The sequence below is a fragment of the Camelus ferus genome, chromosome 6 (assembly GCF_009834535.1).
Source record: "Camelus ferus isolate YT-003-E chromosome 6, BCGSAC_Cfer_1.0, whole genome shotgun sequence".
Lineage (NCBI taxonomy): Eukaryota > Metazoa > Chordata > Mammalia > Artiodactyla > Camelidae > Camelus > Camelus ferus.
In genome coordinates, this window is record NC_045701.1 from 61,057,189 (window position 1) to 61,081,739 (window position 24,551).

The 24,551-nt window shown below is 37.5% G+C and overlaps 1 long non-coding RNA gene across 1 annotated transcript in view; it reads right to left on the reverse strand.

Annotated features, from left to right (window-relative positions):
* LOC116664300 overlaps nt 1-23,267 on the reverse strand; it is a 345,391-nt gene extending 322,124 nt beyond the window's left edge. Inside the window, exon 1 of the long non-coding RNA XR_004320739.1 lies at nt 23,234-23,267. This is a non-coding gene — a long non-coding RNA (uncharacterized LOC116664300). The remainder of the gene's footprint in view (nt 1-23,233) is intronic.
* Between the last annotated feature and the right edge of the window lie 1,284 nt (nt 23,268-24,551).

Genomic DNA, 24,551 nt, shown 5'->3' on the forward strand with positions numbered 1-24,551 from the left:
TGTAGACAGGAAAAAAAATTTAATGCACATTATAACACACCCACACAATAAGTCAATATTCATGAAATCACATTCTCTACCCATTTCATAAGAACATATAGAATATCTCAATTGTCACTAAATGCAGCTGTGCATCTGAGTTTATTAAGATTGAGCATAAAACCCAGCATAAAAATACCCAAGTGAATTTAGTTCAGTATTTATGGAACTGAGAATATTTTATTCTAATAAGGAGCAGCTTAATGCAATTCAGAGTCTGAACAAACACAATCCTACGCAGAGGATAAAGTGTAAGAGTGACAAGATGCCAACACATTATGACAGCTACTGTGCCACCTGACCTGGAACACTTACGCATTTTCTAAAAGTGCATAAAAAGCAAATTTCATCATTGCTTCCAGCACATCTCAACCTTAGAGTTTTAGTTTTCATCACCCATAATCCCACGGGTTCTGGTAAAACATCAGACTGAAGTTCATTAGTTAACATTTTAAAAGGGCAGGATTTTAAGATGCTCCCCCAGGTGCCCTGATTCCAGCAATTTTGCTTCCTATGTCAAGTAGCAGACAAATCACTAGTCCTGAAAACAGCCAACATCACTATTATTATCAACAATGAAATCCACTCCCAAATCGAACCAGTGCCAACCAACCACTCTGAAATGCTGACAGCATCACGGGGCTTTCCAACCGTGGGGACGTGGAAAGCAGCTGCGACTCTCCCCAATAAGTGCAGATGGTAAGAAGTTAGACTGTTTCTGCTGAGAAGGATAGATACCAATGGGAAAGCCACTAAGAACTGCCACAGATGCACCCAGTGGAATGTGCGGCATTTAGTTCCAGATATTAGTTACAAACTGATCTTTTCACCTCCTGCCTGCTCCTCTTCCTCTATTTTCTTTCTCAGATCATTGCATTGCAATGTACCCAATGGCCCAAGCTAGAAACCTCCAAATAGGCTTTTTTCTACATTCCCCAACCACCAAAGTCAGGAGAACTCATGTCCACCTCCTTCTGCCTGGCCCCACTGCCACCCTGCCACCCTTCAGGTCCTCTTAATTCCCTCTGGACCATTCCTAGAGGTCTTAATTGGGCTTGTGTTTGGACATAATTAATTGCTTATATAGTATTCTAGCTTTAATAAATGATTAGATGACACATTAGAGATTTGTTGCTAGAAGATTTAGAAACCATTAATTTACAAACTAGAAATAAAATTAGCAATCATTTTCATGTGGTGCTTAAACATGAATTCATTATTCATAGGGATGACAGATGAATTTTTTAATTAGACATTCCAAATATTCTAAAAAATGCTACTTTTTTTTTTTTTTTTTTTTTTTTTTTTTTTTTCAGAAAAACAGATACTGAGATACTTAAGTGGCTAAAGTAGGACTTAAAAATTCTGTCCTCCTGCTGTTTAGAGGTTGGTCAAGAATGTGTTTCCCAGATTCTTCACCCCTCCCCCCACTTGTAAATGTTGCAAATCTGAGTTCTTAAGAGACTATTTTTTAGAAAATAATGTATCATCTTTGATATTAAATTTCAACGTTGGTACAGGCAGTGGGCTATTTCCTTTTCTGCCACTGAACTCAATGCTTTGAGGAATTTAGTCACATCTAGACTATGAGTGACAGCTTTGAAGGGGGTTATATTGATTATTCTGTCCCTCTCCACCAAGGCCACTGTTACCAGCCTTGTCAGGGGGCCAGGCCCATTGCTATGTGACAGTCACCTTGGAGACACAGCAAGAGTGGCTTCATCTGGTGCTCTTTTCTTTAGTTCCTCAATTTGAAAGCCACTTACACTTGAATGTATTATTTAACATGGTGAAAAATGCATGCTCTTGCAGACTTTCAGAGCTCAAACAGGTTTAAAAAGCTTTAGAGACCTTTCTAAAACTAAAATAACCCTGTGCCCTTGGAAGAATGATGCATGGTGTCCATATCAGGATTAGTAGCACTGGGCCTGGATGAGTAAAAACAATTAAATGAACAGTTTCATGAAGTTTAGTGATGTTATTCCCCCACTGCCCCTACTCACTCAAGAAACTTAAAAGGGCTTCATATGTCATAAACCAATTATCCTCCACTGATGCTTGAAAGAAGTACAAAATTGCTGTAGTCAGCCTCAGAGGTAGTGTTAAATCCTAAACACACAATAACCATGGCAAAGAGAAGTGAAATAACTTGATCCAGCTTAAAGAACAAAGACTAAACTACGGTTGACCAGATGTCCAATTTCCTGACAAATGGAATAAACTGACCTTGCTGATTGAATCAGAGCTTGCCAATTCAATTAGGTCATTTAAACAAGACTTAAAGAGTTTACATATGATTTTTTTTTATCATACTTTCTGAGCTATATAGACTTGAAGCACAGATGGGGAAGAAAGGAATTTGGACACTCTGTACTATGCCAGCTTAGCTAAGCTTGAAATACATTTCCTAAAATTCTCTTCTCTGTATGATTCTGGGTGACGGCTGACCACAGGGGAAATCTGTGAAAGGAGTGGACTCTAGAGGTGAATCAGGAGTCTGGTTTAGCTTGGCCGGTCAGTGTAGCGTCAGATGCTTACCGCAGCTCATATAGGTTGTTAACATGCTGGGTCACCATGCTGGCTTCTGTCTGATCTGCTCCCTGGGCTTCTCCAATGCCTGAGCCAGGTGCATTTTTAGGATTCTGAAAGAATGTCAGCCTCTCCTGCAGGTTACCTGCCTCATCTAAATTACAGGATAGGAGATGGTGACAGATTAACTCAATGTTCAGCTTATCCTTGTGGGTCCTAGCTTATCCTCCAGGATTATAACTTGTCCTGATTCTTGTCCACTTAACAGCCATCTCTCCTTTCCAAATCCCTGCTCACAGCCATACATAAATTGTTTACCCAGCCCCTATCCTTGCAAAATGTCAAGCCCCTCTAATAAATCCCTTATTCTATCTCATTCCTGATGGTTTTGCTGCTCTGACCAAATCCTGGATGACAGAGAAGGTATGTCAGGGCCTATAACAGGTGCGTTAATTGTCCAATTAAAACCACACGAAGCTTCATTTTTAAGTAAATTGGGGGAAAAAATAGATGAAATTACTGAAGCCACGCAAGTGTCTGTGGCACCAAATTCAAGCTTTATACTATTTTCCCTGTGTCATTTAACTTGATGAAGGCTCCTTCTCCCCATCAAAGCACATTAAACATCAATTTTAGGAGTGTTGATGACAGGGTAAAGAATGCAGAGCAAAGAGCTAGACTAGAATGATAGGGCCAGAGGGAAACTGATTAGAACAGGACAGAGATGAGAAGCAGATGGTCAAGGTAAAATTTAGGGTCAGGAAATATGTTCTCAATCATTGGCTACTAAAGATTCTTCGTAAGATTTTCCAGGGAGATAAACCCTCACAAACATGGAGGAAGCATTAAGATTGGTACAAGTGACACCCTGGGAAAGGACCAGAAGATGCCAAGTCCAGAGGGTAAGCAAATGCAGAAGGGCTTGAGTTTTGGAAACCAGGTGATCAAACATTTTATGAGCACCTACTTTATGTAAAGTAAGTTTGGATGCCATGTAATTCAAAGAACAGTGTAAAGTGAAAAAACAAACTCATATCTGAGAACAAGATCTCAAGGATTGAAGGAGCAAGAAGGGCACTGGACATTCAGAAGGACAAATTCAGGGAATGGTCTTTCTGCCTGGGGGTCTGGGCTTTTTGTTGAGTTAAGAATGCTTCTCACTGGAGTTCGATCTAAGTCCATGTCTGATCTTGAAATTTAGATTACAAGGGAGCAAGATGAAGATCTAGTCAGTCGTGCAGACTCAAGCTTAGAGCCAGATTAGAGGCAAACCAGAATGCCTTGATATTGAACCATAAAGCATTTTCTTGAGATTCTGTCACTCTTGCTGGAATTCAGAGTTGGTCTCATCAGTGCTGTACACTGAGGTCAAGTGATTCCTGCAGCCAAAAAGAGCCAGAGAACCAGAAGAGGTGAGAAGCTGTGAGGCTTGAAAAATAAACTGTATATGAATAGGTGTATAAACTACACATAAATCCTAAAACTCAAAATGTTGATTATTTAGTGACTTATCTGTAATATATATAAATATATTCCATATATATTTGTATATATGATACATGAAGTCCTTAATAGAGAGAGCTCATATACACTCTATTTATGTAAATAAGGTATGCTGACCCCATTTTCATGACCATTATATTTAATAGAGTAATATATATATATATATAACTATAAATATATATATGACTGTTTAATAGTTAGCTGAAGTTCCTGAATTCAAAGAATTATGTTTTTCCTAAACTACTTACACAAGAGTAAAATAATTTTACAGCTATTATTTACACAAGTATTATTTTCCTCTTCTGTAATTATGGAGATCCGTTATCCCACATTGTTATGTTTTTCCAGTTTCTCAAGCCTTTTTTTGTCACAAACATGTAGATAACCAATTTTACTAATTAAACTTGGCTTTGGGGTTCTAATACTTCTGGAACTCACAAAATAGGATTTTAAAGTTAATGAGTTCACAGATGTGTATCCTGCCACAAGCTCCCTCCTTACACACACACACACACACACACACACACACACACTTGAAAGAAGTACAAGAAGATTCTAACACAATTATCTGCTATTTATAGCCAGGAGGGAAATGGTGTAAAAGCACGCAGTTATGGCAGCTTTCTGGCTTTTTGGATTATTAGATCCTGTGCTTAACAATAACATTTTCTGTAAATACAGATCTTCAAGACTCAGCAAATAAAAACTCCCACTGCCAAGACATGATAAAGCTTGCAAAAGAAGTCTGTTGGCTTTGGCCCCATTGTGATAATGATTCGTTTTAATATTCTCTGTCTTGCTGAATTATTACACTTACTTTTATTTGCTCACTATGTCCTAACCAGCAAGAAAGCTATTGACATAATATTCACGCATGTTCCTTTCTTTAGAGGTTCTATTTTCTGTTCCCTTTCACTGGAGATAACAGCTGTAAAATGAATATTAGATCATTATACTTTCAATTATGTGTAATTTTAATGCATTTAATTTGGACCAGGAAAATCTGTCCTCTAGTTGAGCTATGAGCAGAGAGAAATTTCTAGGTCTCTTGGTCCTAAAGCTTGGTGTGCATTAGAGAATTGGGATAAGCTGATTTCTAAAGGAAACACAGGGATAGATCACATCATGGTCAGTATTATCTATTACCCTCAGGCTGGCTGTTAGATCAGACAGAACTATAGTTCTCACAGGGAGTTTCAGAAAGAAACATTTATAGTAAAAGTTCTGATCCCATGAAGATCATTTATACTGCTGTCTGAAAGAGAGGTGTGTGGGCAAGAGGGGAGAAAGACAGGCTGCTACACACCAGAAAGTACTCACTTGACCTAGAGCGCTTCCAGTTATGTGGAAGGGCGCAGGGCATGGTCTTTGAACTACTGGGAATCTCCTACAAGCCAGTGGTACCAAGGCCAGTGTTGGGAGAGGTCTGTCCTAGTGCAGCAATGAGAGGATAAGGGGATCCTTTGACTCTGCAGAATTGAAAAATAATAATAAAACCAACTAAAAGAAGGTCTGCATTTTATTAGCACCATTGGTTGGCAATTCTTAACATCAGTGATAAATACATCTTTCAAAAACTATTTTGTTTATCTAAATTCTAAACAAATTCCTACAGTTAGTGTTGAGTTATATATGTATGTTTTATATATATATATATAAAATTAAATATATAATTTGCTTTTATTTGTGTTTGCAGCTTATGACAGTGAAACAAAGTGTGAAATATGAGTATATTTCTCTTTGTTAAGTGCAAGTCTGGGTTACATAGGTAAAGCATTTTACTGACTTTGAATAGTTTCTTTGAGTTAATTTTTATCTTTCACTTTTTAATTGTTCATTTTTGCTATAAAACTGAGAAGAATCTGAAAATGACTATTTTTGATTATTACATCTTTACCATAAATATTTTTGTCCTACAGAGGAAGAAGGTGTTAAAAAAATGCTCTGCTCTAGAAAGTAAACACTCTAAGCACACCACTGTCTAAAATAAGCAAGGCTCTAAACCTACAGTTTACACAGTGTGTCAGGCGCTCACTCCAGAGAAATAAAATTAAACCAACTTGGAAAGGGCCCTGAGGCACAGATGTGATCAGTTCTGCATATGCCATGAGTAAGTTATCATTTTTAGTAGCTAGTCTATCCCCAATGCTCAATAATTTGATTTGTGTATAGGGCAGATCTGAGACTTCTTAAAATAATAGTCTTCATTCCCTGCATTTCGGTGCAGGGAACAAATTAGAACTACACAACTCCTAGAAGCTCTGGCTAGCTTTCTGTATTGAAGGCTGTTTGCACAGCTCCTTTCTGAAAACCGTCCAGTATGGTTCAAAGATACTCTGAATCCAGGCAGAAAAGGTGGAGAGCTGCCGGCTTGCCGAAAGCCTTGTTTGAACACTGACTGTGGGGTACCAAGGGATCCAAATGATTTATGCATCTGTTATTTTCATCTCCATCTCTTTCATCACCAACTTAGCTTGATGTATGTTCACTGTTTTCTGGTATGGTAATATGTACTTAATAAATAATAGGAACTAATCTTTGAAAATCAGCTATTTTCTTTTTTTTAAACAGTTTTTTATTGAGTAATAGTCATTTTACAATGTTGTGTCAAATTCCAGTGTAGAGCACAATTTTTCAGTTATACATGAACATACATATATTCATTGTCACATTTTTTTTTGCTGTGAGCTACCACAAGATCTCGTATATATTTCCCTGTGCTATATAGTATAATCTTGTTTACCTAGTCTACATTTTAAAATCCCAGTCTGTCTCTTCCCACCCTGCCGCCCTCTTGGCAACCACAAGTTTGTATTCTATGTCTATGAGTCTGTTTCTGTTTTGTATTTATGTTTTTTTTGTTTTTTGTTTTAGATTCCACATATGAGTGATCTCATACGGTATTTTTCTTTCTCTTTCTGGCTTACTTCACTTAGAATGACATTCTCCAGGGACATCCATGTTGCTGCAAATGGCATTATGTTGTTGGTTTTTATGGCTGAATAGTATTCCATTGTATAAATATACCACATCTTCTTTATCCAGTCATCTGTCGATGGACATTTAAGCTGTGAAAATCAGCTATTTTCTTTTGCTAAAAATTAATCACCAGCCTTGAATAAGGAGATAAGGATGTTGGACATACCTGCTACCCAAAGGATACGTAAGTAGAGCAAATGCAGGACATAAGTAGAGCAAATGCAGGATTTGGGAGTTTTTTGTTGTTGCTGTTGATTTATTTAATGATAGGGAATCAGTAAATAGAGCCACTGTCAGTTCCCCCACAGACAAGCATGGCTATTAAGACAATCCAAAAGCATTTCATTCTCTACTTCACATGTGTATTTGTATACAGCTGTGGGTGATACCCTAGGAAAAAAATAAAGTTAAACTGGAAGTCATGGTCATAGCTGAGTAAAGCAAAGCTTTCGTTTACTTGTTCTTCTTTCATGTTCTATGCTTTTAATCACCATGCTTTTACATATGAATACAGGAAGTGGAGAGATGATTAAAAGGCGTCTTAAAAAGGATCTTTCTTCATGTCCCATCCAAAGTTCAGAAAGGGTTTCGAGACAATATTCATAATCTCAAGTTTGGAGTCGCAAGACAATGTTTATAATAAATGCCATCCTTAACCCTCACTTTTTACTAATCAAATAAGTCAATAGGAGGTAAAGCAGTACATCAGCAAAGGTGACATAGCCAAGCCCTGGTGGATATTATGCCATGGAGATCATATTTTCAGATATTAAAAACACAGCAAGGAGAATGACACTTTTGACCCACAGTTAGCATATTTTTTTAATAGTCGCTATTTTTAGAGTAATGTTTCTCTCCTGGTGACAACGGAAAGAGTTTCACATATTAATCTGTCTTTAGACCAAATATGGATAAACAATTCAACTGAAACTTTGTTCGAGTTTCAACCCTGACACACTGAATCATCACATGAGTGAATACTGTCAGAAATTTTGAGATTACTTAAGATTTTTTCCCCTAGAAATGCATTTCTCTATTTCTTCCCATCTCTTGACAGTGTACCAACTCAACAGGACATGCATCCTACTAAGTTATATATGATTCCTTATAAAAGGCTAATGTCATCAATACTAGTGGCATTTGCATGGCAAAAGGACAAATGCAGGGTTTATAGCTTACAATCCATTGTTTTCCTCTGAATAAGCTGAAATAATCCTTCACTCCGCTCCTCCTTTCCTCTCTTCTTACTGCCTTTCCTTGTCTTTGACCTCAGGTGCCTTCTCTCTGCTTCTTCATATAAAACACATCTAAAATATTGCACTTACTTTTAAGGCCCTCTGGTATTTCATAGCTGCCTCTAACATTCTTAACTCTATTTTCTCTTTCTTGAAGACTCATTACTTCAAGATGGCATATCTTGAACAATTAGATTTTAGTAATAACTTACCTAGATTAAATGCAAAAATCATTAATATAACTAATATCCAAAGAAACTTCATCTCTTCTGATACTGAGAAAACAAACCTGTTAAAATAACTTTTAGTATTCAAAATGGAAAGTTTCTTTAAAGTAGGAAGTAAGCCTGGATTATTCTTTCCTCCTTATGAATAATTTGTTGACTATTTATGAATATCCTTGAAGAGGAGATAATAATTAATCTTAATCAGAGAGGTTGTGAAAGGCTCTGAAGTTAGACTGCTTGGGTCAAATTATGACTCTGTCATTGTTCTAGCTAGATAACCTTGGACACTTGACAACATCTCTATGCCTCAGTTTTTTCATCTGTAAAAGTAGAATAAGGTTGTTATAAGCACTAAATGAGTTAATGTTTGTCAATCTCCTAGACTAGCACTACACATACATATGAAGATTGCTGGGATACAGTGTGATTCTAACTCTCATAGAGACACTAGGTAGATAGCAAAGGAAAATGGACTACTTCTTTCAGGGATGATCATGGTTGTGCTCACAGAAGAATGGACTCAGACCAACTGGAAGGAGAGACCATCAGTGTTAATAAGGCCAATTGTATTTAACATTTCATATAAGAGATAATGGTAGTCTGAATCCGAGTAATAGCCATGGGATAAGTTAGGGACAGCTTCAAGAGACAGTGAACAAAGTATCTACACAATGTGGCTACTGGCTGAATAGGTGAAGTGAGGAGGCAAGGAGAATTGAAGGTAACAAGATATTGGCTTCAGCCTCCAGGAGGATGAGTGTCTTTTAAAAGCACAAAGGCACAGAGCACTATGAGGTTTTGGATTGGATAAGGGGACACTGGGACATTTGTCAGCAGATAGCAGGACCACGGCAGTAGCCTGGAGCTTGAGGGCAAGAATGCATGACTGTTAGGAGAGTGGCAAGATCAAGGCAGGGATGAAGGCAGGAGACCAAGTCCAAGACTCACATTTAAGGAATGAGAAAACTGAAACAGGGACGGACCTAGTCTGGGAGCGTGAATTAGGACACAAGGTCAGAGAAGAACCTGAGGTGACCTCCATCTGTCTTCCAGGGCATTAAATTAGAGCTTTCCAAATCTCTCTTGCCAAAAGCCAAGGTTTATCCTAGAGACCAGGGAGTCCTCATCATATTATGGGAGTTCAACTAAGGGAGAAAGAAGGATGAAGAGTCCAGAAAATATGAGAAGTTTACCTCCCTACAATTCTGGAGAGGAATTGAGGACTTTAAGAGAAAGATGTTTCTTCATATTTTGATGCTCCAACATGGGGGGTGGTTTCCAAGTAAAAATGGAAAGTGAGAAGCAAAATTACCAATCACATCTTTTAAAATAACTACTTTGCAGTGTGCAGAGGTCATCAATGAAGGAAATATAGGAAAGGGGTCAGAAGATATTCAGATGTAACTATACTAAGGCACAGAAATTTGGTGAGTTGAATTTAGGCCTCTCAGCTTAAGAAGAAATACAGTAACTCACGTATATCACCAAGACACAGCAACAAATATATAGCTATGGAAAAGTACAGCCTGCTCAAAATACGCATAGTTTTTTCACTTTATTTGGTTTGATTTGGTTTGGTTTAGTTTTCAGAAGGGATATGAAAGATGTTCTCTGTTAAGAAGGCACATGTCTCTGTATAGTGTCAAGAAGTTCTGTGTGGAAACTAAGCCTTTGGCTAATGATACCAAAGAGAGGATATGAAGAGGAGAAGGAACTTCTGGGAGAACCAAGGACATAATTTGCTTAATTAAAAGTCATTTCTGGGCTCAGGTCTGGTCAAGAGGCTGCACTGAGCAGACAGAGGTGAGGTATGGCCTTACTTTTGGGCCTCGAGCAAGCCTGTAGGAATTCTGATGGTATGAAATCATGTTGTCAGTAAGAGTGCTTTCTAATGGCCCCACTGCTCAATAAAGTGTAAGGAACATTTAACAACAGACTGTTTTGGTTACAACCTGGCTTCTTCAGCCTAAATATTGAGAACACAGATTCAGAGTAAGAGATATCAGTAGCCCTAAACCACAAAAGCATGTCTGCAATTTATCTGATGCAACATTATAGTGGACAATGGTTTCAACCACAAATCAAAGCTCTGTGCAGCACTGGTGCTGTGTGGTGAGGCTCGCCACTTGGTATCGATCCTCTGAGCCACAGCCTCACACAGATGATAATTCCCATCAGTCGTGCCTACAAAGATCGGACCACAGCATTTCTCTTCCACATGTCACCATGCAGCAAGACAACATCTCTTAGGTTAATTCCACATTTGTAGCTCTGTAACTCAGCCATAAACTATTGTGAGGTAACTAATAATTGTAAAGTCACATTTTAAAATGGGGACTGATGTGTTATCTACTTATCAACGTTATTAGCAGTTTAGCAATCACAATAGTTATTTGAAAATAAAAGAGTATCATTTAAAAATATTCTATAATTCTGAAAGAGCATTTCCCAAATGAGTCACATTATAGAAGTGGGTATGTGTGTGTCTGTAGCACTGTTAAATTTTTTGGAATAAATTAATCAAAGATAAAACATCACTGAAACAATTTAAAAGCTTTAAGCAAACAACATGAACTTGCCACTAACATAAAAAAAAACATGAATTATGCTTTTTTTTAAAAAAAATAGAGGTATATTTCTCTAGTGTTTTAGGAAGTGCGTTTAAATTACCCAGATTCCAACTGTCTCATATATACAAGGAAACAGAAATCCTTTATTTCTTGGTTTCCCACTGCACCAACACTGCCTACACAGAGTAAAGGATCAACAAACATGTATTTGTTGATGAATGAAAATAGCTATGGAAAAAGAACACTCACTGCTAGATTATCATCTACATGTTGTTGAAAATAAAGATTTAGCAACCATCAAGCAAACAAAAACTTCACAAGATTATCACAAGTCTCCATTCGTGAAAGATATCCGTGTCTTTCAGTCTAAATGGTGATACAGCTATGAATCATTAAAAAAAAAAAAAAACAAGAAAGAAAAAAACAAACTGCAAAACCTCTGTGTGTACATCCAGGTTCTCTTGTAAAGTGTTTTCCTGGAAAGTCTTGGAAAAAAGCACTAAGGATAATATAACCTCTGAACAAGTGACACTTTTTCCAACAAAAACAAACCAATCAAATACGTTTCTCTCTTCTGCTGTCAGTTTTGGCTACTTAACCACATTCCTTTCCTTTCCTTAAGTACCAACTGTTTTTAAATGAGTAGGATAAATTGACTTGCCTCTACTTTGCCACTGTCTTCTTATCTCTCAACCCCTTGCAGTCTGGATTCTGCCATTACTCCTCTACTGATTCCGCTGTCTCAAAGTTCTACTTTCCAAATCTATTGACATTTCCTCTGTCTTCTTACTCTAGGAAGGTTATGACCCTAGAAACAAGTTTCCTTCTGCTTGTGGACTCCAGGCCATTGGCCCACCTCTGTCGTCCTTCTTTCTCTGTCTTCTCCAGCCTCTTATCTTCTAGACCCCGACAATCACCATGAGAATTACTGACAAATAATGATGGTTATCATTATAGTAATGACTGACACAAATTACTTACCACCAGCCAGGGGCTGGTATCCAATCATTTTACCTTCATATCAACCCAGTGAGGCAGGTGCTATTGTCATGGGCATGATGAATCTGAGACATGATGAGGTTAATTCACTTGTCCATGTTGATACCATCTGTAACTGGCCAAGGAGGACTGTAACCCACAGAGTTTGGCCCTGTAACTATCTGTAAACCTGGTCTGGATTATCATTTCCAGCACCTTTCCTGACCCTCTCATCCAAGTCCTCTTCATTTCTCACCTCTACATTTCTATTAGGGTAACTGTATACTTACTTTCTTTGTCACCATTTCTCATGATCTCTAATTCACTTTATACACTATAGTGAAGTTCATTGTCCTATGACAACTTTAATCATGTCACTCTCTTGCACCTTCAGTGACTATTTTCTTAATGAATTCAGACATTTGCCATTTAACACGGCATGTAAGCCCCTCTTTATTCTAGCCTCCCCAAGCTTTATGTCTTTCTAATAAGCACATGGTATAGTCAAGTCATTCCTCTCAAATCATGCCATCATGTCCTACATCCATAACTTTGTTTATCCTATATCATTTATGTCCTACAATACCACCCTTCACCATCATAGCCACTGGAATTCTATTTTATTCTAATCTATCCATCACATTCCAGGGTCATGTCTCTTTCCCTTAAGCTCCAAACCTTCTTCGTAGATCCTTTATATCACTACCATATCATTCCTTAAACAATGGTTAGTTATTTTACCCACCATCTCAATAAAAATGGTGAGTATATCTTACTATTACAGCCCTAGAAGCATTAAGCTTAGTATTTCACAAATAATAAACTTGGAAAAAAGTTATCTTTGAAATTTAGGGTAGATTTAAGGGGGGAGTTGACAAAAATTTTTATCTTCTGATCTTTATCTAACAATTTAATGAAGCCCTTCTTTTCTTTGGCACAGTGCTATAAACCCATTAAGTGAATTAACTATGTGTCTTTGTACAGTGAGGAAAAGATGGTTTTACCAAATACTTTCCTAATTGAAGCATTCAGTTATTTCACACACTATTTTGGGATATCAAGTGTAAAGCAGCATCACAAAAATTTTACTAGGAATTCGTGTTGGAAATTATCTCCCAAAATCCATTCTGCTGTTTCTTTTTAGCAAAAGTAACCTAGTATATTTGGCCAACTGAACTGCCACCCTTCTAAAACTCAACAAGTCCCAGTCATTCTTACAGCTAAGTAGGGTTTGTAACTAAGTCTTGGCCAATGAGATGAAATCAGAAGTGTTATGTAGTAGTTCTATGAAATCTCCTTAAAAGTTTGGAGCACCTGTCTTCTCCCTTCTTTCCCCTACATTTACTGCTTGGAATGCGGATGAAATGGGACATGGTAACCATCTTTGATAATGAGAACTAAAGTCCCACCTTGGAATAATGAATCAGAAAACTAAAGGGAACATGAGTCCCTGAAGGCTCTAGAATAGTCATACTAGCCCTGTTTGGGATAAAAGGAAACAAGATGCTTACAAGTGAGAAGACTTGCCTAAAACTGCACCCTCCTTAACAATAGAGCTAGGCCAGCACCCAGAGAGGCTCACCCAGAGTGAGTGAGCAGTCTTAGCCACCAAGCTATGTGATCTTCACAAGTTCTAGCTGACATTTATTATATATTGCATGTAATATTCTAATTGACTAGCTAAAATGATCACAAAAATTAATCTTTTCAGAATATTAGTATTTTTATTAAGATAGAATGGAGACACATCTGGAGTCAGAAAAAGCATTCTTAAAGTCACTTGAAGAAGAAAATAAAAGCACTAAAATTTGGGCCTGGTTAAGCTGCTATGATAAAGTCATACTCTTTGGTTCAAATAATGATTTGTAATTCTTCAAGAAATCTGAATATTAAGGAAATGCTTTTTAAGAGCACAAAATATTGATTTTTAACCTCTTGTTTATTTATAAATAAGATGATAATGAACATTCCAAGATACAACTTTGTGTTGATTATTTTGAATCTGATTATCTGTTAATGCATATCTGCAAAACACTATATATATATGAAATTAACACAAAGAAGGACTTTCCATTTATCTTGAAGTTATTTGCAAAAGAGAAACAAGACAACCAGCGAGGTTTCTTTTTCTTTCTTTCTTTCTTTTTTTTTTTTACATTAATGAGATTTTCAAGTAAAATAAAATAGTATGCCCAGTGGAGATTACCATCACATTCTTAACAGTATTCTCATGTTCAGCCCATATTTTCAACTATATTGGCTTACTTGTACTCATTAGAATTCATCTCTACAAGAAATAGAATGTAACTTCAAAGTCCTTTCACATATTAGATGTCATCATGTCTTATTCATTATAAATTACCTTTCAATTTAGTAGCACTTAAACAGAAAAATTTGGAGCCTTTTAAACTCATTTTCTCAGGGAAAAAAAAAGTCCTTTCTTTGAAAAGGGAAGTATCACATTTTTAAATTTTTCAAGAATATGGCTGTGATAAAGCAGGGGGCTTTTATTTAGACGTAGTAACTAAGGCTCACCTGTATTCATTGTATCAAACTCTTTTTTAATGTAATTCTACCTATAGAAGCTGAAAATGCTCTTGCAAAACTTGTTGTCATGACAACAAATTCCCCAAAGAAATGATGCAGGTCTGCATGTAAAGGAAGTATTCACATGATTTAACAGAAAGGTGCTTCTTCAACCACCCACTACAATCCCACTTTTCAGCTTGTCTATTGTTTGTTTATATTTTTAAACATTTAACAAAATTTCCACCCTAAGTAGCTCTTTAATAAACATGCTAAAAGTAGCAGTCATTTTCAGCTTTCTTCTGCCAGTTGTGACTTACAGTGAGTAAGAAAGAGGGTACTAAAACTTGTCCATCTTTATACGTTGTTTGAAAATATTTTTCTTGGTCACTTATCCTTGACTTGGTTTGAAGAAGCTCCTTCAAACATCCTCTAATAGATTTCTCTATAACAGAAACATTAGATAACTCTGGGCAAGGAGAATTTATAAGAAGGTAAGAATTTATTGATTAACAAAGATGAGAATACAAAAAGTGAAAAAAATTAAAACAGTAATTTTAAATAGCAAAGCATGCTTGATTTTGCCTTGAAAAAACACAAAAAATCAAAACCACTGCCAAAAAGAAAACTTTCTGCTATCTTACTTTTTTAAAATCTTAGAATAAACTTGTAAATGGGAATAAAATTCTAATAAATCTCAAAATATAAAATATGGATGATACCTTCCAATTTGAGGGAAAAAAGTAAGAAAAAGGCATTATGAAAAGCTTTAGTGTATAGCATTCATATGCTATGTATCATATTAATTTCTTTATTTCCTTCTTAAATAAGACCCTAGCATTTATTCTGGCATTGGAGTCGTTCTCGTTGCAACTGTAAACCACCTCTCCAGTTCCTTCCTCCACTTCTGTCAAGAATTTAATATAAGAGTATGATAATCTAGATGTACCCTTTGGTCTTACCAAGTTAAACTTCTTGTTGCTCCCTGAAGAAAGTCTTAACCACCCAATGTGTTCCTTCAGCCCTCGTCAACTATTTTAGGCAGTATACAATAAGGCAAGGAAAGGAATAAGGGCATTTAGATCACAAAGGAGGAAGTAAAGCTGTCTGTATTTGTAGATGATGTAATAGTCTACATAGAAAATCCCTAGGACATTCTAAAAACACTGGATTAATGAGGATTAATGAGTAAGTTCAGCAAAGTCACAGAATACAAGATAAACATGCAAAAATACATATTTCTGTACAAAGGCAGCAAACTTGTAGAAGCCAAATTAAGAATACTAAATTAACCACACACACACACAAATATTTAGATGTATATCCAATAAAACTTGTACAGGACTTGTAGCCCCAAAACTGCAAAACGCTAATTAAAGATATTCAAAAACAAGTCTAAATAACTAGAGAGATATATACCACAGTGATGGGTTGGGAGTCTCAAAATAGCAAAGATGTTATTTCTCCCCAAGTTTATATACAGGTTTAATGCAATTTTTATAAAAATCTCAATGAAATTTTCTATAGACATAGACAAGATTATTCTATAATTTAAATAGAAAGCAAAGGAACTAGAATAGTTGAAAATAATTTTGAAAAATGAGAATAAATTTGGAGGAACTACTCTACCCAATTTTAAGACTTATGCTACAGCTCCAGCAAGCAAGGTCATGCAGTATTGGCAGAGCAATGGACACATAAGTAAATGGAACAGACGGGTAAGGCCAGCTGATGTTTTACAAAAGTGCAAATACAACTTAATGGAAGAAGAGTAAACTTTTCTACAAACGTTCTAGAATAATTGAATCTCTATAGGCAAAAAAGATGTGAATCTCCCACCTTTTACAAAAACTAACTTGAAAACAAATCATAGATTTTAGTATAAAACATGAAAGTCTACAACTTTCAGAAAATAGCATAGAAGAAAATCTTCAGGACCCAGGATTTGGTGAAGAGTTCTTAGATATCATTTGAAAAGCATTATCTATTTAAAAAATCTACAAATTGAACTTAATAACAATTAAATACTTCAGCTTTACTAAGCAAACTGTTAAAAGGATGAAAAGACATGCTATATAGACTGTGAGAAAATATTTGTAAATCACACATCTGACAAAAGACTCACATTTACAATACATAACTAATTCACAGAACTCAACATTAAAAAAACAAACAATTCCGCTTAAAAAGTGTCAAAAAACCTGAAATGATACTTCCCTGAAAAGGAAATACTGATGGCAAATAAGCACATGAAAAGATGTTCAATATCACTAGCCATTAGGGAAATGCAAAGTAAGGCGATGATAAGATATCATTATACACCCATTAGAACAACGCAAGTAGAAAATAGTAACAATACCAAATTCGGCCAAGGATGGGCAGATGCTGGATCTCTCAGACATTGCCGGTAGCAATGTAAAATGGTACAGTCTCTCCAAAGACATTTTGGTTTTGGCAGTTTCTTAAAGTATTAAACATACACCTACCATACAACCCAACAACTTGCACTCCTGAACATTAATCTCGGACAAACAAAACTAATGTTCTCAAGAAAGCCTATACAATTGTCCAGAGCAGCCTTGTGTGTCATAGGCTAAAACGGAAACAACAAAAAAGACCCTCAATGGTGAAACAAACTATGATGCTCTCATGCTGTGGAACACTCTGCAGAAATGAAAAGGAATAAGCTATTGATACACATAACGAGTTGGGTGGATCTCAAGGGCATTATGCTGAATGAGAAATGCCGGTCTCCTAAGGTCTCCTACTGTAAGATTTTATTTACAAAACATTTGGAAATGACACAAGAATAAATATAGAGAACGAATTAGTGGTTGCCAGGGTTGGGGATGGTAGGAGATGACAGGGTGGAGGTTGTGGTGGAGGTTGTGACTAACAGGAAGAAGTACCACAAGGGAGAGCTTTGTGGTGAGAGCATGGCTCTGTATTCAGTGGTGGTTACACCAAACTACTCAAGTGGTAAAGGACTTAGAACTATAATCACACATTGTGCCAATATCAATACTCAGTTTTGACATTATACTATAATCAGGTAAGGTGTAACAATTAGGGAAAACTGGGTACACGGGACCTTTCCATACTACCTTACGACTGCCTGTGGATCTATATTTCAAAATTAAAAGTTTAATTAAAAAATAGGAGTGCTAGAATGTATTGTCGAGAATTTAACACGCATATTGAATTGAAAAGGTGTCAGCAGCCTTTGTAGCCCCATGCCCAAAGAGCAGTATGACATGGTGGTGAATTTCATTCACTAACAGACAATAAAGATGGGGGGACGGTGTCTTCTGCAATACTGGTGAACTGCTGGAACAGCATAACCCTCTTCCAAGTCAGAAAATACAACGTTACATCCTCATTTCTACAGGCCACACATTTTCAATCTGATGTCTAGCCAATAAAATAACTTGGTTTCCATAAACTTCAAATCTCAACTCATAATAGACTCTGGAAAATACTTAGGTAATATGGTAAATTAATACACCTGTGCTCAGAAAACTTACTATGACAGGTCTGCTAGACTGTATAGGTTATTCTCACATCCTTCAGCTCCCTCGAACTGAGGCAAGATGCACTGAGTATTAGATACACCACTGGGACTCAAAAGCAGTGCCTTCTGTCCATCTGCTTTCCTGCTCACAGCCCTGCATCCCTAGAAGTACAAACTAAGGCAGATCCTATCACTGATCAGCATTTTCTCTGCTCCCTTCCCCATTCCTTCAGTCCTTTGTATTATTTGTTTACCTCTGTGCCTCCCTCCTCAATGCTAAGCTTTTTTGAAAGAAGTTCTCTCTCTGAATTATTCCTATAACTCTCTCTTTCTCTGCATGAGTTTTATGTAGTATACGAATCTAATGCACGTTTTTAAAAGAAACTACATTAGCATAATTACAGGAGAATTACAGTGGCACAGTTAAGTATTGGCAATTCCATGTGTTCTGTAATGTTGTTAGCACCATATCAGAATACACAATGTTGATTTCTTCATTTTAACCATATTGCACCAAAAGGAACACATTTAAAGAAACCTGAAAACACTGAGCTAGAAGATAGTGTCTCTGGGAGTGAGCCAGTGAGGTGTTGAGATATTCACTCAATATTTCACAGTTTTAACATTTAACAATGTCAAAGTAACATTCAATGTTTGTTTAGTCAACAGATAATTGCTGAATCTATTCTGTATGCATGGCTGTCTGCCAGGTTCTGGAGAAACAAGGGTGGGTGTCCAGGAGACGTGGTCTCAGTCCTTACAGAATCAGGTCACAGAATCAGTCCAATGGAAATGGGATTTATTTTTGTAAATTAGTGGGAGCCTAGTCTGCACTTCATAAGCACAGAACAAATATATTTAGAAGTGGCACAGTCTGGGGTCCCAGGATTGTGAAGCAGCTTTCAATGGGCATCTTCCTTCAAAGCTTCACTTGTTGGCTTGAGATGGGGCAGAGAAAAGTGAGCCAAAACCCTTGCTTTGGAGCAATACTGAATCGCTCTAACCACGAGCAAGTCTATTCTGCTCAGAATAGCTCAAGCTCTTTCTCATTAGGTTATTTGGGAAAAATGAATTGTAGCTAACATGTCAAAAGGAAAAAAAAAACTTTTCTTCATAAATTCTCAGGAATGAGTTTGCACTACAAACGGTATTATAAATAACAATGGTAGGCCAGTAAATTCCGTATTACTGCATTTCATAAGCTTGTGAACTAAAGTAAGACTTTTCTAAACAGAATATTGTTATATAGCCATATCTCCTGGTTTACAGAGCAAGGAGAATCTATTTTTCTTTAACTTAAAAAAAAAAAAACCAAACCAGACAAATGTACCAATAGAAAGTACAGGCTGCTGAAGAATCTAGTGGATGGAACCAACTAAGTGACTTTCTACAAAATAAAGGATTTGACAAAGCGAGTTTGAAAAGTAAACAGGAGTTGGTTCAGACCCTAAGTTGCTTGCATTGGAAGGAACAGATCTTAACTAGATATGCAACTTTAATTTTTTAATACCTTTATTTTTAGAGCAGTTTTAGGTTCACAGTGCAGGTGAGCAGAAGGCATTGAGGTTTCCCATTACCCACTGCCCCTCACATGCACAGCCTCACCATTATCAACACCCCCACCAGAGTGGTACATTGTTTTCAACTGATGAATCTATATTGAGACATCATTATCACAAAGTCTATAGTTTACATTAGGGTCCACTCTTGGAGTTGTATATTCTGTGGGTTTGGACAAATGTATGCATGTATCCACCATTACAGAATCATACAGAGTAGCTTCATTGCCCTGAAAATTCTCTGTACCCCACCTATTTATCTCTCCCTGCCCCTAACCCCTGATAACCACTGATACTTTTTACTGTCTCTATAATTTTGCCTCTTCCAGAATGTCGTGTAGTTGGAATCATATAGTAGGTAGTCTTTTGAAGCTGACATCTTTCAGGTAGTAATATGCATTTATGTTTTCTCCATGTCATTTTATGGCTAGATAGTTCATTTCTTCTTAGTGCTGAGTAACATTCCACTGTCTGGATCACTCCATCTTTAACTTTTGAAGTGCTTCATCTTTGAGATTTCTTATATTTTAATCTAGAGTCCATTCAGATAAATTCCTTCTGAATTCCTTTTCAAAATGCTCTTTTGAGATAAACAAAATTTTTTGAGATTTAAATCTTTGGCACCATAATTGTTTTATAGAGCCTCTCAGCTGCATTTAGGAAATTGTCTAGGTGGGTTCCTTGAAATATTCAAACATATTAAGCACTAAGATAGCTTTGTAACTTCAAGTTGGTACTTCCCAAAACTGTTAGTGTCTATTACCTCCCCTCAATTCACTTAAATATCTCCAAAGGGTATACTCTTACAGCCCATAAGTTAATTAATTTCATCCTATGAGGCTGGAAAATAGCAGCATTAAGAGACAAAGGAAAAGATAAGAGATTTGAATGTTTTTTTAATGCAATATATTCAAATAGATATTTCACCAAAGAAGGTCTAGGAAGGGTGAATTACAAATGCTTAACATCATTAGTTGTTAGAGAAGTATACATTTAAACCACAAAGAGAGACCACTGTAGACACATTAGACTGGCTAGAATCAAAAAGACTGATCATACTAGGTGTTGGAAAGCATGTGGTGAAACTGGAATCATCATATACCTTGTTGGTGGGAATGTAAAATGGTATAGTCACTTTGGAAAATATTTTGGTATTTTCTTAAAAAGTTACATGTACACCTACCGTATGACCCAGTAATTCCACCACTAGGCATTTACCCACAACAAATGAAAGTGTATATCCACACGAAGACTTGCATGCAAATATTTAGAGCAGCATTGTTCATAAAAACCAAAAAACAGAAATAACCCAAATGTCTATTAAAGTGGTAAATGGATAAACAAATTGAGTGTACACTGAAATACTACTCAGCAATAAAAATGAACTACTGACGCATAGAACAGCATGGATCAACTTGAAAAACATTTTGTCAGTGAAAGAAGTTAGACATAAAAGCCTACGTATTGCATGATTCTATCTAAATAAAATTTCTAATAAAAGCAAATCTATAGAAATGGCAGATCAGTGATTGCCCAAGGCTTGGGATGATAGTAAGGACTGACTATTAAATGGGCACAAAAAATGTTTTTAGGTGGGTGGAAATGTTTTAGATCTGGATTCTGCTTTGTTCAGACAAGTGGGAAGGGATTGTTGGGTGTAGAGATTATATACAGACTGAAAGCGTTCAAAACTTTGGATGGGCTATCCCTAGGCTCCAGCCTTTATTGTGGTGTTTGGGACTATTTTCAAAATATTCTCAAGGGCTGCTTTCTGAATAAACCAATTTCTGACCCCGTCGTGGGTCAAATTATTCACATCATGGTTTTTGCAAGCAACACACCTCATGGTCTAAATCAGGGTTACTCAATAAGATCCCCAATTACTATGTGAGAGGGTGTGTGTGTGTGTGTGTGTGTGTGTCTTTAGTGGGGTGTGGCTTCTCCACACAGGCAACAATTGTTTGAAACCAGCTGGGCGTCCTACAATTCAGCTCAGTTCTGACGCTGCCCACCCGGGGAGGGCGTCAGAGCCCACGGGTTCCAGCCCAGCCCCACAAGGCTGCCCTCTGCCTCAGGGGCCAACCACAAGTCCTGGCTGTGACTTGTGCTCCTGACTGAAGAACTATGAATTAGAGGTTCCCATGACCTCCTCCTTGAGTTTGATTAGTTTGTTATGATGGCTCACAGAACTCAGAGGAACATTTTACTTCCTCCCCTGCAGGTTTATTATAAAAGGCTGTAACTCTGGAACAGCCAGATGGACGCGTAGGGAAAGGTATGTGGAAATAGTATGCGAGTTCCACACACGCCACTCTCCTCAAACCTCCACGTGTTTGCCAACCCAGAAGCTCTCTGAACCTAGTGCTTTTGGGGTTTTATGCAGGCTTCATTACTTAGGCAGGATTGATTAAATCTTTGTCCATTGCTGATTGAATTCAATCTCCAGCCCCTCTCCCCTCATCAGAAGTCGCTGGGGTAGGACTGAAGGTTCCAACCCTCTAATCACATGGCTGATTCCACTGGCAACCAGACCCCCTTCTTAGATGCTACACCAAAGTCACCTCTTTAATATAACAAAAGACACCTTGATCACTCTCATCACTTAGAAAATGCTGAGTTTTAGGACCTCTGGTGCCATAAATGGGGACAAAGACCAAATATATATTTCTTATTATAAATCACAATATCCCACTCAAGCTCAGCATTATGGATATATTGGGCTGGGTAATGTGCTTTGTGGGGGCTATTCTATGCAATGCAGGATGCATTGCAGTATCCGTGGTCTCTACCCAGTAAACACCCACAGCACTCCTGCCCCAGTTAGACAACCAAAAAAAACCCCAAAAAACAAAAAACAGAAACTGATGAATTACCCCAGGAACAAAACTGCCCACAGTTGAGAACTAGCAGTCTAAATGATCAGTCCAAACTCTTTAGAGTAGTCAAAAGATTGCATAAGAAACTTTGAAAAAGTGTAATATCTCACTATCAAACTGTCCAGATAAACTATAAATTTGTCAGTACGTAGAAAATGCAAAGTGAGCATCTTGGAAAGTGACGACAAGTGAAGACGTTTGCAAAAGGGAAAGTATCATTACTCCTGTTTTCTTGCATCAGCAAACTCCAGCATCAAGAACAGTGAATGAGGAAAACGAATTTGCTCTAAACATTCAAACTACATAAAAAGAGACTGGTTTTTACTACAGGGCTGACCCCCCAAAACAAATTGTCTTCATTATGAAATATTAGTAACATGTCAAAAGACAAAATCCAAAATTTATACCCAAATTTTATCACCATATTTGACTACAAAGCCCCACCGCATACAGAGATTGTCATTTAACTAAACCATCAAAGTGAAAAGAGACATACTGTGCTTACTTTTTGTGAGCAGTGTTAGTTGATAGACATTAAAATTCTCCTCAGTAAACTGAATTAACACTCTGTACTAGCTGCGTCCTAATCACCCTGCTGATGAGGGAATAAGCTACCATTCAAATGGTACAAGATGGTCAAATGTACAACGCCAAACACAGGACAGATGAAACAGACAGCAGTTTTAGTTACAAATACTCACAGTCTGGAGGAGGACACTGCACACCATGTCGGGCCGCACTGGAGTTGCATCCAGGAACGGAACAAGCTGGCACTGTGGGGGGAAGTCTTTGCAGTAATAAGAGGGTGGGAGTGACCCTTGGCTCCCACGTGAGGATGTGATTGGCTTGTTCGAAAAAACCTCATGGGCTGACCTGGAAGTAAAATGTGTTTAATTGAGGACTGAGTGAAACTCAGCTGTTCTGGCTGATAGAGAACCAGCATGGGGTAGGGGGCGGGGAGGGAGCTTTTCATGCTAAGTGGGGCTGGGAGGTTTGCACCTGTGGCAAGAACGGGGCACTCATGTTTAGTTCTTTGGAGCCCCACGAGGTGCAAGATATGAAGGCAGCACATAGAATTGCAGGTCTTACAACACATTCTCAGACAGGTGAAGGGGATTTCTGATGCCTAACTTATCTTGAATGCAAAGACAACACCAAGTGACCGGTATATCTTTCCTGCATGAGATAGCTGTGTTAAAGCTTTTCAAAATAAAAGTGAGTCTAAAAAGAGCAGACCTGAACGACTTCCAGCATCCTTTCAGTTAATTGTAGTAACTGCACTGGGTACAGGGCACACTTCTAAGCACTGTGGGAAGCTATAAAGAAAGTAGAAAATATGGATTTTTTTTTTTTCTTTAAGTAGCTCCTGTCTACCTCCTGGGAGTGTTCTGCACTGATCTCAGTGCTCCTGCGGGGACTTTCCACATGGATCACCATGCAAAGGAGAAACTAAGGCGGTGCTGTGAATTACAATATTCTACACCTGTGGTTAGGCAGCCCACACACCATGGGGAACTGAAGCATGTCTTCTGCCTTAGGAACTGCACGAGGCCAGACCCTGAAATTCTATCATCACTTAGTAACTTTTTGTGAAGACCACAGACCACTAAGGATCCCTCCCAAAATAACTTTAACATTTATTTCATTTTTACAAGTGCTGACATGAAAACCAGGTATCTAGTGCATATCTGAGAGACACTTTGAGACAAATAAAACTTGATTTGCAGTCAGCTCTGGCTTTGAAAGTTTTCTCTGATACCTTCTAGTTATGTGAGCTTGGAAAAGGCTCTTAATCACCTAAAGTCTGTGGCCTTCACGCTCTAACAGGGTCACTGGGGGCATTAGACGTTGAAAGTAACTAGGACTCTGACAAAGTGGTCGATAATTTTTCTTACCCATCTATCCATCCATTCATCCATATACAACATACAAAACAGTAAGAATCTTAGTTCTGTGTCAAAGTCAAGTAAAACAAAGCAAGAGCAAAAACACAGGAGATGCATCCTGTATAAATCACAG